Source organism: Hippocampus guttulatus, chromosome 19 (genome assembly GCF_054856545.1).
Source record: "Hippocampus guttulatus isolate MCC_2025c chromosome 19, RoL_Hgut_1.0, whole genome shotgun sequence".
Classification (NCBI taxonomy): Eukaryota; Metazoa; Chordata; class Actinopteri; order Syngnathiformes; family Syngnathidae; genus Hippocampus; species Hippocampus guttulatus.
In genome coordinates this window covers 5043661-5057503 of record NC_141279.1, presented here as the reverse complement: position 1 = coordinate 5057503, position 13843 = coordinate 5043661, and the positions used below count along the sequence as shown (strand labels likewise).

At 45.2% G+C, this 13843-nt stretch overlaps 1 protein-coding gene across 1 annotated transcript in view; it reads right to left on the bottom strand.

The window, feature by feature from the left end:
* fam20cb (FAM20C golgi associated secretory pathway kinase b) overlaps positions 1 to 13843 on the bottom strand; it is a 37775-nt gene that overhangs the window by 18464 nt on the left and 5468 nt on the right. The gene's annotated exons all lie outside the window — the stretch shown is intronic.

Sequence of the window (13843 nt, the reverse complement as noted above, 5' to 3'; positions counted from 1 at the left end):
GGCACCCGAAGGAACTCATCCACTTGTGGGATGGCAAAGCAGGCGGGCGGAAGAGGAAATCGGCGACAGGTACATTTCTTGTGAGAGGAGGAGGAGGATGGCGGATGGGCGGGGCGCCGCGTGTGGCCTGTTAGCACCGCTGCCGTGGAAAACAGACTCCCATCGGGGGTCGGTCAGTGCGGGTCGCATCACACAACGCGCTTTCAAAGCTCATCATGCACGAGCAGACCCGCCTCTGGTTATTAACCACCATCAAGCCGCTTAAAAACGCATTTGCAAACCATATCTAGTTTCAAGAACGCTCGATGGTGGGGAAATGCGCACGATGAAATTGTATTACAAGAATGTAATCAAGTAATCATGCGGCTTAAGTGGCAATTATGTGACTTAATGCTAGCGTGATGTAATTTACAGTGAAAGACGAGACTTGGTAAATACTGGCGCGCACTAAATAGCAAGCAGGGGTGGAAACGAGCTGAACTTTGACTGCTGGCTCGCATGCTATTGAGAAGAATGTTTTGGGATTTTTCTCTCACTCGGTGATCTGCATGTGTGGCACGCTTGGGCCAAAAAGCCAAATTACAGCATGCCAGTTAGCGGGAACACCCTGTGCTTCTCCTTCGGAACCTTTATTTCCCTGCCACGATAGAATTTGCATTTTTTTTTTCCGAAGTGCGCTTCTCTCGCGGATTGCGCGAAATCATTCCCCTCCACAACAAGCGGTCTTTTTGCCAGGGTGGTTTGAAACAGGCAAAGCCGCTCTCATTACTGCTCAGGTTGACACCCTAAATTGCTTCACGTGAGCCAAAGCCGGTTAAACACTCTGATGACGAAGTGTTATAACGACATACTTAAATCACCCAGTCACCCACATAATTGGGGCGAATTGATTGTAAGAAGTGTTTCAACAAAACAGGGATGAACTCAATCGTTAGCAGCTGGATATAAATGTGGCTTATGAAGGTGACGAATGACTTTTAAAAGGGTTTCCCTAAATTACATTAGCTAGGCCGGGGGTGTCAAACATACGGCCTGCGGGCCGGAACCGGCCCCCAAGGAGGTTCGATCCGGCCAGTGGGATCATTTAAAGGTGAAACAAAAAATGCATTAAAGACACAGAAGGAATATTTTAAATAAAATGCAATTCGTGAATTATCCGCTAGGGGGCATACTGTTTTGATCACAGTTGAAGGCAACATTGTTTTGATCGGGGAAGAAAACAGCAGTCTCAGTCTGTCACCGAGATAGACCCAACGCAGCAAATGAAATGAAAGCGCCAATTAATGCTTCTTGAGACCAAAACAAAGGAAAGAGACAAGATTTTGGTGATTCGTAGCACAGTATGGTATCATGTTAATGGTTTGGCCCACTTGATATCTACCGAGTCCATATGTAGCCAGCAATGTGAAATGAGTTTGACACCCCTGAGCCAGGTGGTTGTCTTTATTTGGGATAAAATGGCCCCCTGGCACTAATCAAAAACAATATTGACTTTTTTTCTTTTTTTTTAAATAGACATTTGTAATTTGTCGCTCTCAATAGTTAGCCACCTCTGCACCGAAACTTTGAAATGAAGCCAGTATGAGCTCGGAGGTTGGCGGCGGCGGATGGAAAGACGAACATACTCGAGATGCCTTCAGAATGCCTTTGATACAGGCAGAGAAGTCATCCCCCCCTCTCTTCATTTTCCGCTTTCATGTCGGCTACATTAGTGACAGGAGAGTAATCAAAGCCGCCATTAATGCCCGGGCTATTTCCTTCAGCCCTTGCCGTAAAGGCCCACAGGGGGTAGGACGGCACTTCCGTGAACGGTAGCATCGAGTGGGGGGGGGGGGGGGGGCATAGCTAATGGATTTTCCCAATTTCCTGTGGCTTTGGACTTGAAAGGAAGCAAGAAATCACCAAGATGCCGATGATGCTAAATGGATTTGGGGGAATTTGTTAATAGGGCGTCATTAGAGTCAAAGGGGGCTTTTCTGTTAATAACCAGAAAGTCTGATATGTTTATTTCTGCAAACTAGTCCACGCCGGCGGGCTGCTCCCTAATGGGGGGGAAGCTCAAATACAGATAACGGAAGATATGCGCTGCTTTTTGGCGGGCTGTTCCATATTCAAGCCTTCCGCTCCTGCATAAATAGTTCATTTCTGCAGAGCAGCAAAGATTTTTTTTCCCTCCCTCTCTATTTAATTTAGCTTGCATTTGCAATCCTGCTGAGTTCAAGAAGAAAAAAAAAGGAGTTGGATTTGAATTGCTGAAATTATTGCGGCTAGCTGTACCTTCGACATGCTTCCGCACCACCGGTTTTTGATGCCAAACCCTCAAACATATACTGCAATACCATCGGAAATGACGTGGTGGCGAAATGAGAGATGCCGTCTCAAGGTCAATATTCGTCTCAAAAAACAGTGAGACAAAGAAGCCGGGGTTAATACATCGCAGCAGATCATATCAAACATGCACGATGGCAAAAGGAAATTGTGGCAACCTGATTGGACGCTCAATGCCTCGACATCCTTGCAGCTTTCTTGCATCTTTTTTTTTTTTTGACAGCTGACACTTGAAAACTGCACAACCGTGTACTTTTCATGCAATATTCGCAAGGCTGGAAAGATAATCAAGTATGTGACCGTATAAGGCACAAAATGTAATTAAAAGTGGCCACGTGATGTTAATCCTCCTATTCAGTTCTGGTGTCGTCCACAATGGCCGACGATGAGCACCGAGTTGGGAAGAATTAAGGGAGAAAACCATTCACCCAACAGTTTGCCGTGTCCCATTACGTCAAGATAAGGGGGCCCATTCCGCAGGCAAAGTTTTAGGCCCCGCCCCCCTCGCAAAGCACCTGCCCCGCCTTCCCGACTCATTCATCATGACTCAAACTCTTAAAGTTTGTGAACTTGTGACCTTTGCGCACTTGCCGCCATTTGCATTTTTTTTTCTTTTTTACTAAATCAAGAACGAGGCCGGCGCAATCCACAATCCTGTGCGCGTGATAAGCATCGCAAAAGTTGTCATGAAGGAAAATGATCGCGACAACACCTTACCAAATGTTGCGACTATTGGGGACTCACCAGGTTATATACAGTGTGCTGGTGCTACCACAAAAAAAAAAAGAATCTGAGTGAAAGGGTCACAAGCGTGAGCGGCGTCATGAGAGGAAGCGCACATGCACGAAGGGATTTTTCCACGTTTTGATAAAAGGGGATGGAATAAGAGAGGGGAGGACAGACGTCAAGGTGTGGTAAACTGAGAATGGCTCCAGCCAGCGCCTGTGGTAAGACCCATGTTGGCAAATTGTTAGGTGGGGTGCACAAACCGTTGATAAGCAGACGGGAAACAGGGCTCGGCGCATATAAAAATACTCATCGGGGAAAACCATGGAGCCATGAGACCATGGCGGCGAGGGTGCGGAGGGGAGGGCTGGCTGGAAGGCAAACCGGATGCAGGGAGCGCAAAAACCCCCCAAAAAATGTCGGGCATAAAAGTCAGCGAGATGGAAGGAGACAGAAATAAACGATCCAACAGCCACAAAAAAAAAATAAAATCAGGAGTGTATCAAGTACATCCAGTATGAAAATGAAATCAGTTCTGTTACGTAAAAGCGCTCACTCCCTCTTTTTATGTATTCATTTATTTATCTATATATATATATATATATATATATTTTTTTTTTTTAATTGCATTTCAAATGTCTGAAGTGCAAGCGAAAGCCACGTGGATGGGCCGGGGCTGCAAAGCACAATGCAAAGCTGACCTTGTTAAACATTTATAAGGACTGTCTGGAAGGCTTTTATGAGCAGAGAAAACACATTTTGCGAGAGGGCCGGCGATTTATGACGGATGTGAACATTTCCCGGGGATGTGAGCGTCGCGAGAATGCTGATGTCGAAGAGGGAGAGGAGCGGCCTTAGCCCTGAAGATGACAGCAAGGGGTTGCGGGATATTGGGAGCGGGGTGGGGGGGGGATTTGCATTTTGTCGCGACAATAACAGGCCGGAGGACAAAATAAGCGGAACGACGCGTGGCGAAAAAAGAGAAGGAGAAGACAACATCCGTCCATCCATTTTCCACTCCGCTTGATCCCGTCCAGGTCATGAGCGAGCCGCACGTGGGAGGAAGTCGGAAGACCTTGCCTGAGAAAGCCCACACAAGTGCGGAGGGAGAACACGTACAACGCCGCCCGAGAAGGCCATCGGTGAAACCTCGAAGCAAAATCTGCCGACATCGAGGTCGGCATGCTGGCCGCGAAACCCGCATGAGAATCTTATTTAATAATCCCAAGCAGAAAATTGGAAGCGTTTCTGTCTCTCGAGTCCCGCGCGAGTGAGACATACCTCAAATATGACGGACAGAAGGGAAAAGAAGCACGGCGGTTTCAGGCGCGACTGCCAACTGGGCGAACGGACAACAGGCAACAACAACTGGCGTGCAGTTTTCCTCGCTGTGGAAGGAACCGGCGTAATCCTCCTCAAACATGTTCGTCTTCGAGATTTTTGCGCTCGATGACAAATGCGTCGACTTCTTAGTTTCGACCAAGACCCACACCGTGATGGGAGCGTTTCCTATTGCGGGATCAAGTTGGCGGGAATATTTATTCCCAAGTAATCATTCAGTACAAGCCAATTCTAGACCAAGTCTGAAAAGACGTTTAAAAACGTCTTTGGGAGTAAATGAGTTAATAGGCCTGTCAGAGAAGTTGATGATTCCTCTCTTGGCTGCATTCTACGACCTCTTGGGAGTCACAAAAACAGAAAGTAGCATCACACACAAATCTGTACGCAGGAGCAACTGATAATGCCTTATGTAATGAGCAGATAACATCCCCGCCCACTGGTCCAAGGAAGGCGAATGTTTAATTATTATTATTGGGGGTTTTTTTTTTTTTTTTTAGGCCAGCTTGTGTTTAGGCTCCAAAGCTCATATTTGAATAAGCGCCGGACAAACATTATCCCCCTACACTGAGTTAACTGGATACGCGGCGCAGCGTCACACTCGCAGCGGGGATGGCCGAACGTGCCCGCGCGCTAATCCGCGCCACTTTGCCAATCCGCTTTCTCCTCGGCAGGCCTAACAATGCGAAAGTCACTTTTCCTCTCCGACTCTCCTATTCCCTTCTCCCTTCTTTTTTTTTTTTTTTTTTTTTTTTGCAAAACAACAACAAACCGTAATCCTTTTTGGTGAATCCTAAACATATGGTCTTTTCTTTATCCAGACCGCACTGACATTAAATCATTCAGTACCAGCCAATTCTAGACCAAGTCTGAAAAGACGTTTAAAAACGTCTTTGGGAGTGAATGAGTTAATAATCAGGGGAACGGCAGGGATGGTATAGGGATGCGATGGGCCCGAAATGCTAATAACTTCCCTTTTCTTTTTTTATCATTATGCACACATCTAATGGGCATTTATGGTCTAATATAAATGTAAAACCGTCACTTTATGACTCGGCGTCAGGGGGGAAATGACTGTACAATCCGCAGACGACGTTTCCTGTTTCCATCCAACCGACTTAGAACATGATTTAGGTTGACGCACAATCAGCTGTTTTACATGCGGCCGTAGTAAAGCAAGTTTATAAATTGGATTTGGACAATCATGAGGATAGACTAAAAAAAAAAAGGGACTCGGCACATCCTGAGCGCGGATGGAAAATGAAGAGTAGGTGAGGGTTAAAACTGCACTAACCGAGAGGCTATTCAGCTACTTCGGGATGGGAAATATGAGACCTTGCTCGGTTTGATGCGTAACAGCGAAGAATAAGAAAAGAGATGAAAAAAAAAAAAACGAACTTGCCATGCTCCCGTGTGACTCATGGGCTCAAGTTGAGACTTGCATTTGCTTTTTTTTTTTTTTAATCGCCTCATCAGAGGTGGCTTGCATCACTTGTTTTGACTGCACAGCCCTTTTCTTCTCCTCTGTCTTGGCAGAGTGAAGCACGGGGGGTTGGGGGGGGGGCAATAGGCAGACACAAGAGGAAAGCGCCGGACTTCAATCGAGTGCAGGGCAAAATGCAGCTGCGTGGAACAGATGCTGTTGACACGTCAGGGGAGAGGCTCATTAGGGCCGAATGTCCAGATGCTACGAGGCCAAGCTAACGGAATGAGAAAAATGTCTTGGAAAAAACAAACAAAAAAAAAAAAAAGTCTAAAGATCTCGAATCAAGGCAGACAATCGGGAATGCTCGCATGCTTCATTCCTTGCCAATTAACAACCAGGCACAAAGTGATTTCCCTGACACGAAACGGACAGGTTTCTTCGTGCAGTTCGATCAAGAGCGTGAAGCCACGACGAATGAAGCTCACAGGATAAAGCTTGGCTAGCGCTTGCGCGTCAGCCAACGCCACGCTCTAAAATGCAGCATACTTCTGTTAAAACGAAAACAGTCTGCCCTCGTGGTATCGGATAAAAGAGACGGTCTGTTGTTACATGAGCTGTGGCTGCTCTCCGACGCCTCCTTCCAAAGAAAACAACATAAAAAAAACAAAAACACAGTTTCACCACTAAATCTGCCGTGTTTGTTCATGTGACGAATTCTTTATTTTATTTTTGTTGTATTATTTAATTTTTAATCTTGTCGCCATGAAATTTTGAACATGTTCAAAAACATGTCATATATGCGATAGTTAACAAAGCTAAAACTAAGCCTCAAACTAAACTGAATTGAATTAAAAAAAAAAAAACTAACAAACAAATCCGCTCTCAAAACTAATTAAAGATAACGGAATCGAACTAAAAATTTATTTTACGATACTTTCTTTTTTTATTTCTTGTCTTCTCTTTCTCGCTTCTTCCTTGACAATCGCACCCTGTTTTTGTGGTTCACTTATGACGTGCATTCGGAGCCTCAAGACTCAAAAACGCAGCATTTCCACGTCTATGTCACAATTCATGGTGAATGTTTTGGTTTTTTTGAGCGTGATGAATATCCTGTTTGGCATCCGTGCAGTCAACACATGACTCAGACTACACAACAACACGTGACTGCGAGCCGGCTGCCGTTTGTCGATTGAATTTGGGAAGACAAAGAGAAAGCGCCTCTTCAGTCAGGCAACAGCGGAGTGCGCTTCTCGCATGTCGGGACGGGGCCAAATGAATCAATGGCGTATCAACTGCTGAAGTGCGCCGCATCCAGACAGCCGGGAAAAAGACGCCTTTGACTGACAGCTCACCCAAAGCCAATCGACAAGCTGACAGACGTGAGAAAAGCCAACTCTTGAATCGGGTTTTTGGAGCGTATGCGTAATGATTTTTTTTTTTCACTGAATTGAAAACAAAGAACAAACGACACCTAGATTTAAAACTCTTAAACAGTCATTCGTGAAAACAGACCTGCTTGTTACAAGTCCAAGTTGGGGAAAGTACAGATGTCACAAAAAATAAAATAATAAAATCAGCGTTCGTATTCCCGCTCGGTGCTTTTCCAGGAAGCTTTTTTTTTTTTTTCTCCACACCGATCACAGTACTGCGTCAACATTTAACACGCGCGCATGTCATGTCAACAAAAGGCGACAAAGAAGCCAGTTTCAAGCAATACCCTGCAGGAACAAACAGGTATTGTTTTGAACAACCTGATAAATGTGTTTCCAAAAGGGTGTTTTTTTTTTGTTTTTTTTTCCCGGGGTCATCGTCAGATGAACCTCCAACCCAGAAGGCGCGCGTGAGCTCGCGCGCAGATGGCAGTGGAAAATCTGGCAGAAGCTTTGATATGCAGATGGGAACGCTGGCTGGTCGTTTCTTGCTGGCTGCAACGCCGTCTTATCGTTCCTCCAGCGGAAGAATTTAACGCTGATAACAATTTACCTGAAGGGGGCGTCGGAGCGATAACGGCCTTTTAAGGCATTCCCAGTCCTGCCGCGTGGAATTAGCTTTGACTTTGAGACGGCCATAAATACAGAGCGATACGTTTCCCCGGCAACGAAAGTTCGGATTGTTCCAAGTGCCATTTTTCGAGACGTCTTGTGATTTTGCGCCATAGTATTTATTTTTTTTTTGCATCCTTTCATCTAAGTAGTGTTTTGGTTCTTATTTTTATTCACGGTTTGTGAAGTAGCGACACCCCCCCCCCCTCCACATAGGTACATGTACATAATATTTATAAAGCCAAATTTAATGGTATACATGCATGTAGAAGTACATTTTGAAATAATTAACATGACTTATTGCTGTATACTAATAGATTTAAACATGCATAAGTTAGGTTAGTTTATGAATAACAAAATACAGTAAACATAAAAAATTATTTATTTTTTTTAAGTCCGCAAAAAGTCAGCAAACGGTCCGCGAGAAGCTGCAAAAGTCAGCAAAACAACAGTGAGTCACATAGAACAACATATACAGTACTGTACTACATCTATATGAAAAACAAATAATTTTTTTTAATGAATATGTTTGGAAAAAATCCGCGATGCACTGAAGCCACGATAAACGAATCGCGAAATAGCGAAGGATCACTGTATTTGATTTCTTTTATTTTTATTTTATTTTTTTACGTTAATGATTGAGCTTATAAGCAACACTGTGTTAGAATGCATTAGTGTGCAAAATCCCTCTGACTTACTGTTAGCTACCAAAAAAATAAAAAGAAAAAATCACTATGCCCGCCGAATACTGCCAATGGCATCCCGCCAACAAAACATTAACAGATTACGACCGCAGACTTGTTTAGGCACAAGCTGTCCTTTCCCCGCCAGTTCTACCGTCCCAGTATAATCTTCCTTAGCGACCGTGCACTGTTGCCCTTTGCCGTCACACTCATCTCAACGCAAGAAAAATGATCACGGGTGGAACGGATGCGAAATTGGAGTGGGAATTCCGACAAAAGAAGAGCGCTTATTCTACGTGCGCCTTAATAGTGCCGCTGCTTTTCAAGGTTATTGTGCTCTCGGTCTTTACTGTGCTGCTACGCACGTCTAAGGTGCACTTCGTTAGATGAACAATACTTGGCTCGGTAAAATGTTATTCGAATCAAAGACGGCTCCACTCAAGTTATTGATGCTGTCGTTATTGATGATCGTTCTGACGATGAGTTCATAAATCAAAGCGGTGCAAAAAGCGGTCTGGTTGAGCAGTGGGGGCGGGGCAACTCATGAAGCCTGAAGGCGCAATTGGATTGTTCATAATCGCTCCGCCGCTCGCTAAGGAGCTTTTACCAATTTGATTCTTACTCTACTTAAAGATCATTTTCAGAAAAACACCCGATGGAACACTTAACGCAACCCCCCCCCCCCCCCCCCTCAAAATATGAATCCGAGAGTGGTTGAATGGCTTGTAATTTTCAAGCTATTCTGATTCGGCGATACATCGTACTCGTGCTAATTCACGTTATTATTTTTATCCTCAGGATGAAATGTTTGATGCCACGGCTGAGCGCAGCTGCGTGTTTCTTCTATGCCTTGCGCCGGTTTGCGATGTGTACATCGCAAGCGTGCAGTTTGTACCTCCACGACGACCCCCCAACCCCCCCATCTGTGAAGTTCAAACCGGAGTGGCCATCAGCGACGCTCTGAATGACTTGTCTCCAGGCGGTTCATCCTTTTGCTTCCTGACTCAAAGTCAAACCGTACACACGGAGGACCTTGTGAAAACTTGATTGCGCAGTAAACAAGTCGACATGATGGCAAACAGTTGGAGGGGTGGGGACGGAGGGGGGGGGGGCTGTATCCGAAATGAAAAAAACGCTAAAACAAATTCAAAACAATTTCACGGAGCTATTTCTTTCTCAAGTAAATCACTGGAACATGAAACTTGACATCCTTGACAGCCCGATTCCGACTCTCTGATGTCACTCACTAGGCCACGCCCCTCAAAGGTACGCGCGGCAGCACACGGGTTGTCGCAAAGACATTTCGATCATTTTCAAAACTTGCCGGAGCAAAACACTGTTTGCGACCAGTAAAACCGTTTACGAAAGTCTGGCAAAGGTCTTCGCAACTTTGAACTCACGTATGTCGGCAAATGTCATTCTTCCGTCTCCCGCAGAGGCCGTAGCATCACTTCCCGTATGCCGCGTGCACTATTTCTCACTGATAACGCGCATTTAACACAGACATTTCCTTCAGGCTATTATTCACGCCTTTGTCGAGACATTATTGACACAAACTCGGCGGCATTATGTCGCCTCCCGTCTCCGCCCGCAGCTTCAATCAAAGATGACTCACGGTCCCCGATCCGGCACAATTATGGATCGGCCAATCGGGAGATCCAGCCGGCGGGTCTCATGAGAATACTCCCATCGATTGGGATGAGACTAAGCGTGCCGGCTGATTGGCAAGCGCGACAATTAAGTGGGAGAGCAGGAAGGAGCGCCACACCATCATTACATCAATCATCGGGCCGTTCCCCCCGCCTCCTTCCCCTCGATCATCTGCACTCATCATCTAATGGGCTTTGTGTGATCCCCACGCTAATTTCAGCGTGAATATTACAATCAACTCTTCCCCAAATAACTTCGGCATAAAGCCGCCATTGGTGCGGAGAACAGAGGCCCGGACGAAGCGGAAAAAGCAAATTGAATGACAAATTAAAGTCAAGATCGAGAGCATCGTTGAGTACAATCTCAGATAAAACTACGTGGCACTCTTGGTAATTAAATATGACCCAAATCGACAAATAGCACCACGGTTAAAACTAAAGGAAAAACAAATCAGCAATTATCGTTTTTGCGTTGGATAGGACACATATGCTGCATGAAGTGGGCGGCGAGCGAGCATTTTGCCTAGAATAGCATACGGCAATAATAATAATTCTTATGAAAATAATAACCATTTTTTTCCGGTTGTGTAAAACATTACCACAAAAAAACATGATCCAGTGTGTGTCATTCGTTTAGCCGGCTTGGATGTTTGGAGAAGCCACAGCGCATGCAGACACAATGTCATCGGGCGGAGTCCTCGTTGACATCATCAGCTAGAACGTCTCTCCCCCCCCCCCCCCCCCCCCGCCTCCAGCCAAAACAGCGCGGCCCTAATTTGAATCCAAAACTGTGAAAACCGTGATACATACTGAACACCTGATGCAACACACACACACACCAGTAAACTTAAACTTAAAACCAGTAAACAACTACTTGCTGAGACAGAAAGTGAAGTCAAGACATTGGGCTAGAAATTGGTCTGGACTGACAATATTTCCCCACAGATGAAGCCAGATAGCCTCTTCCTCATTTACGCCTCATGCACGTCCGAACCTTTGCTGTATTTTTGATGCTCTCTGGCTGTTGTTGTTGTTTTTTTTTTCCTTTTTCTTTTTTTGTCAAAGGGAAACTCGTCACGGACGTGGTTCGACGTGCCAAAGTTGTTGCCGTGTTTCTGCAAACTAGAATCAACAAATCAAAGTCGTGCATTCCACTTTGACTCGAGTGCTTTAAGAAACAATCAACCAATCAAAGAGCAATAAAAACACAGCCTGCACGAGACACACAAATGAACCATTGCAGGGAAAAAGTAGTTCCTGCACCTTGTTTGACAAAGCAAATCCAAAAAGTAAAGGAAAATACAGCTAGTGTCAATATACACAGCCCCCCCCCCCCACCCCCTCCCCGATTGATTCCTGCACGTGTGTTTTTGAGCCAAAATGTTAAGGACAGAAAACCGAGTGCAAGACAGCGGCTGGTGGTGGATAGTATAGTCGCGGGTCGTTATCTACAGATACGGATGGTCGGATCGATAGGATCACCCCAGACACCATGTGGTCGACTTCCAGGCTGACGGCGGGCACGTGTGACGCATCCGTCCGTCTCTGGGACACGCCGAATCAAAGTAGACGGCGGCCGAGGAGATGAGGAGGCGTGTGGATGATGGAAATGGCGGGAATGAGCGCGCAAATCTGGCAAGACCTTGATCCCGGGCCAAATGAGTGCACACACACACACACACACACGTTATCATGGTTTGCCCTATTTCATTCAAGTCAAGTGCATCCGAGCGGGATTGGCAGTGGGGGCTGGGGAGAGAATAGCCAACACACATACACACACACACACCCCTTCCTTCCTCTCTGCCTGCCTTTGGTCCTCGGGATGATCAAACATCACACAGTTACGACAAACACGACTGTTAAGCAACAGATTTGTGTCCGAGCCATAACGCCACATTTCGTCCAATTTGTCATCCAGCATTTGCAGCAGTGGGAAAAGCAGGGTTCTAATTTATTTTGACTTTTTTTTTTTCGTTTGATTCCGTTATTTTTAATTAGTTTTGAGAGCGGGTTTGTTTGTTAGTTTTTTTTTTTAAATTCTGTTTAGTTTTAGGCTTAGTTTTAGCTTTGTTAACTATAACATATATGATGTGTTTCTGAACGTGCAAAATTTCATGGCGCCAAGATTAAAAAATAAATAATACAATAAAAGCAATATAATAAAGGTCCCTAAGTGTTGCGGAGTTAAAGTAAAGTCCGATTCTCCATTCTCAGTGAATTTTTATTTTATTTCATTCACAATTGTTTTTTTTCCATTTTAGTTTCCATTTAGTTTTTTGTTTCCTGAAGTGTTGCTTTTAGATTTTTCCTGACAAAGTGACAGCCGGCATATGCGGACAGGAGCTTCACGCCGCCATGGCAGCTATAGAGCGCCTCGTTGTCACAGAGGGATTCTGGGAAGTAGTTGCATTGTCACAGCTCGTACACGTCGATATGTGTCGGCAGACAAAAGATGCTGAGCCCTAGTTCATATACTTGGCAGTTTTTTAAAATTTCAATTTGGCAGAGGTGGAAACAAAAATTTTTTTGTGGTGTGTCAAATTTAGAGGACATTAATTTTCACTGAACAAGTTTAATCAATATTTATTACCCATTTACCAGAGGCTTTTTTTTTCTGCACTCCTCACCTCACCCCTTTCCCATTCCGTTCCTCATCACTCGTCGTCCCGGCCCGTCAGTGCGATTTCAGGCTCGGTGGGCTGGGCCTGACTTAGTGTCATACGACTGAAGCAGTAATTACCATCATCTCAGAAACGCCGCCGCTACCTATCAAGCGCGGGCTTAACCCCGCTCTGTATGCTGACAAACTGGGGGGCCAAACATGAGGCCCTTGTAGGACGCTATTAACCCGCAATTAAATTACAATCATCATCACAAAAAGACGGGGTGACATTTAAATCCACAAATTGAGGAAGGATTAGGAGCAAAGAGTACTTCTCTCGGGATGTGTTATCTCGAGGTGACGCCGTGGAGAAAGGCTAATGTGAATTCATCAAACTTTCCACTTTGTCGAGAAGCGGCTCGGCTTTACTTATCCTAACAAGTTAAGCCAACCGGTTGTGCGGGAGGCCCCCCGTTGGGCGAAAAGGAAAACAAAAAAGGTATTTGTTTCATTCTCGATCACTTCTTTATGGGCGGTTCACCTGTCAGAGTTTTTCAATAGAAGGGAGGAATATGCCTCAAAAGGAGAAGTGGATCTGCAATTAACTCATTCACTCCCAAAGACGTTTTTAAACGTCTTTTCAGACTTGGTCCAGAATTGGTTGGTACCGAATGAGTTAAAAGGCAAAAAGCTCCGCGCTTGTCACGTGCGGCAAAATGACAGAGGACTAGTTTGGGAAAACGCAATGAGAAATAAAATATGACACCATCGCACGTTCGGTATGAGAGTGACGCCTGAAAGGCTGCAGCTTTCAACTCCGACTGGGCGCTAAGCCAAAAAGTACACTTATTATGGGGCATTAGCGCTAAAAAGCGGCTGTTAAATTGTCCATCACAGGCGGATCGCGAGATCGCATTAAGTCATTTCTTTCAGCGGCTTTTTCATTCACTTGGAGTCAATCCGCCGTTCCATACGAGCGGAACCTTGAAGGCATCGTGAAGCTGCGTCAAGATAACGGCCATCTTCAACATGTCGTGCCTGCGTGG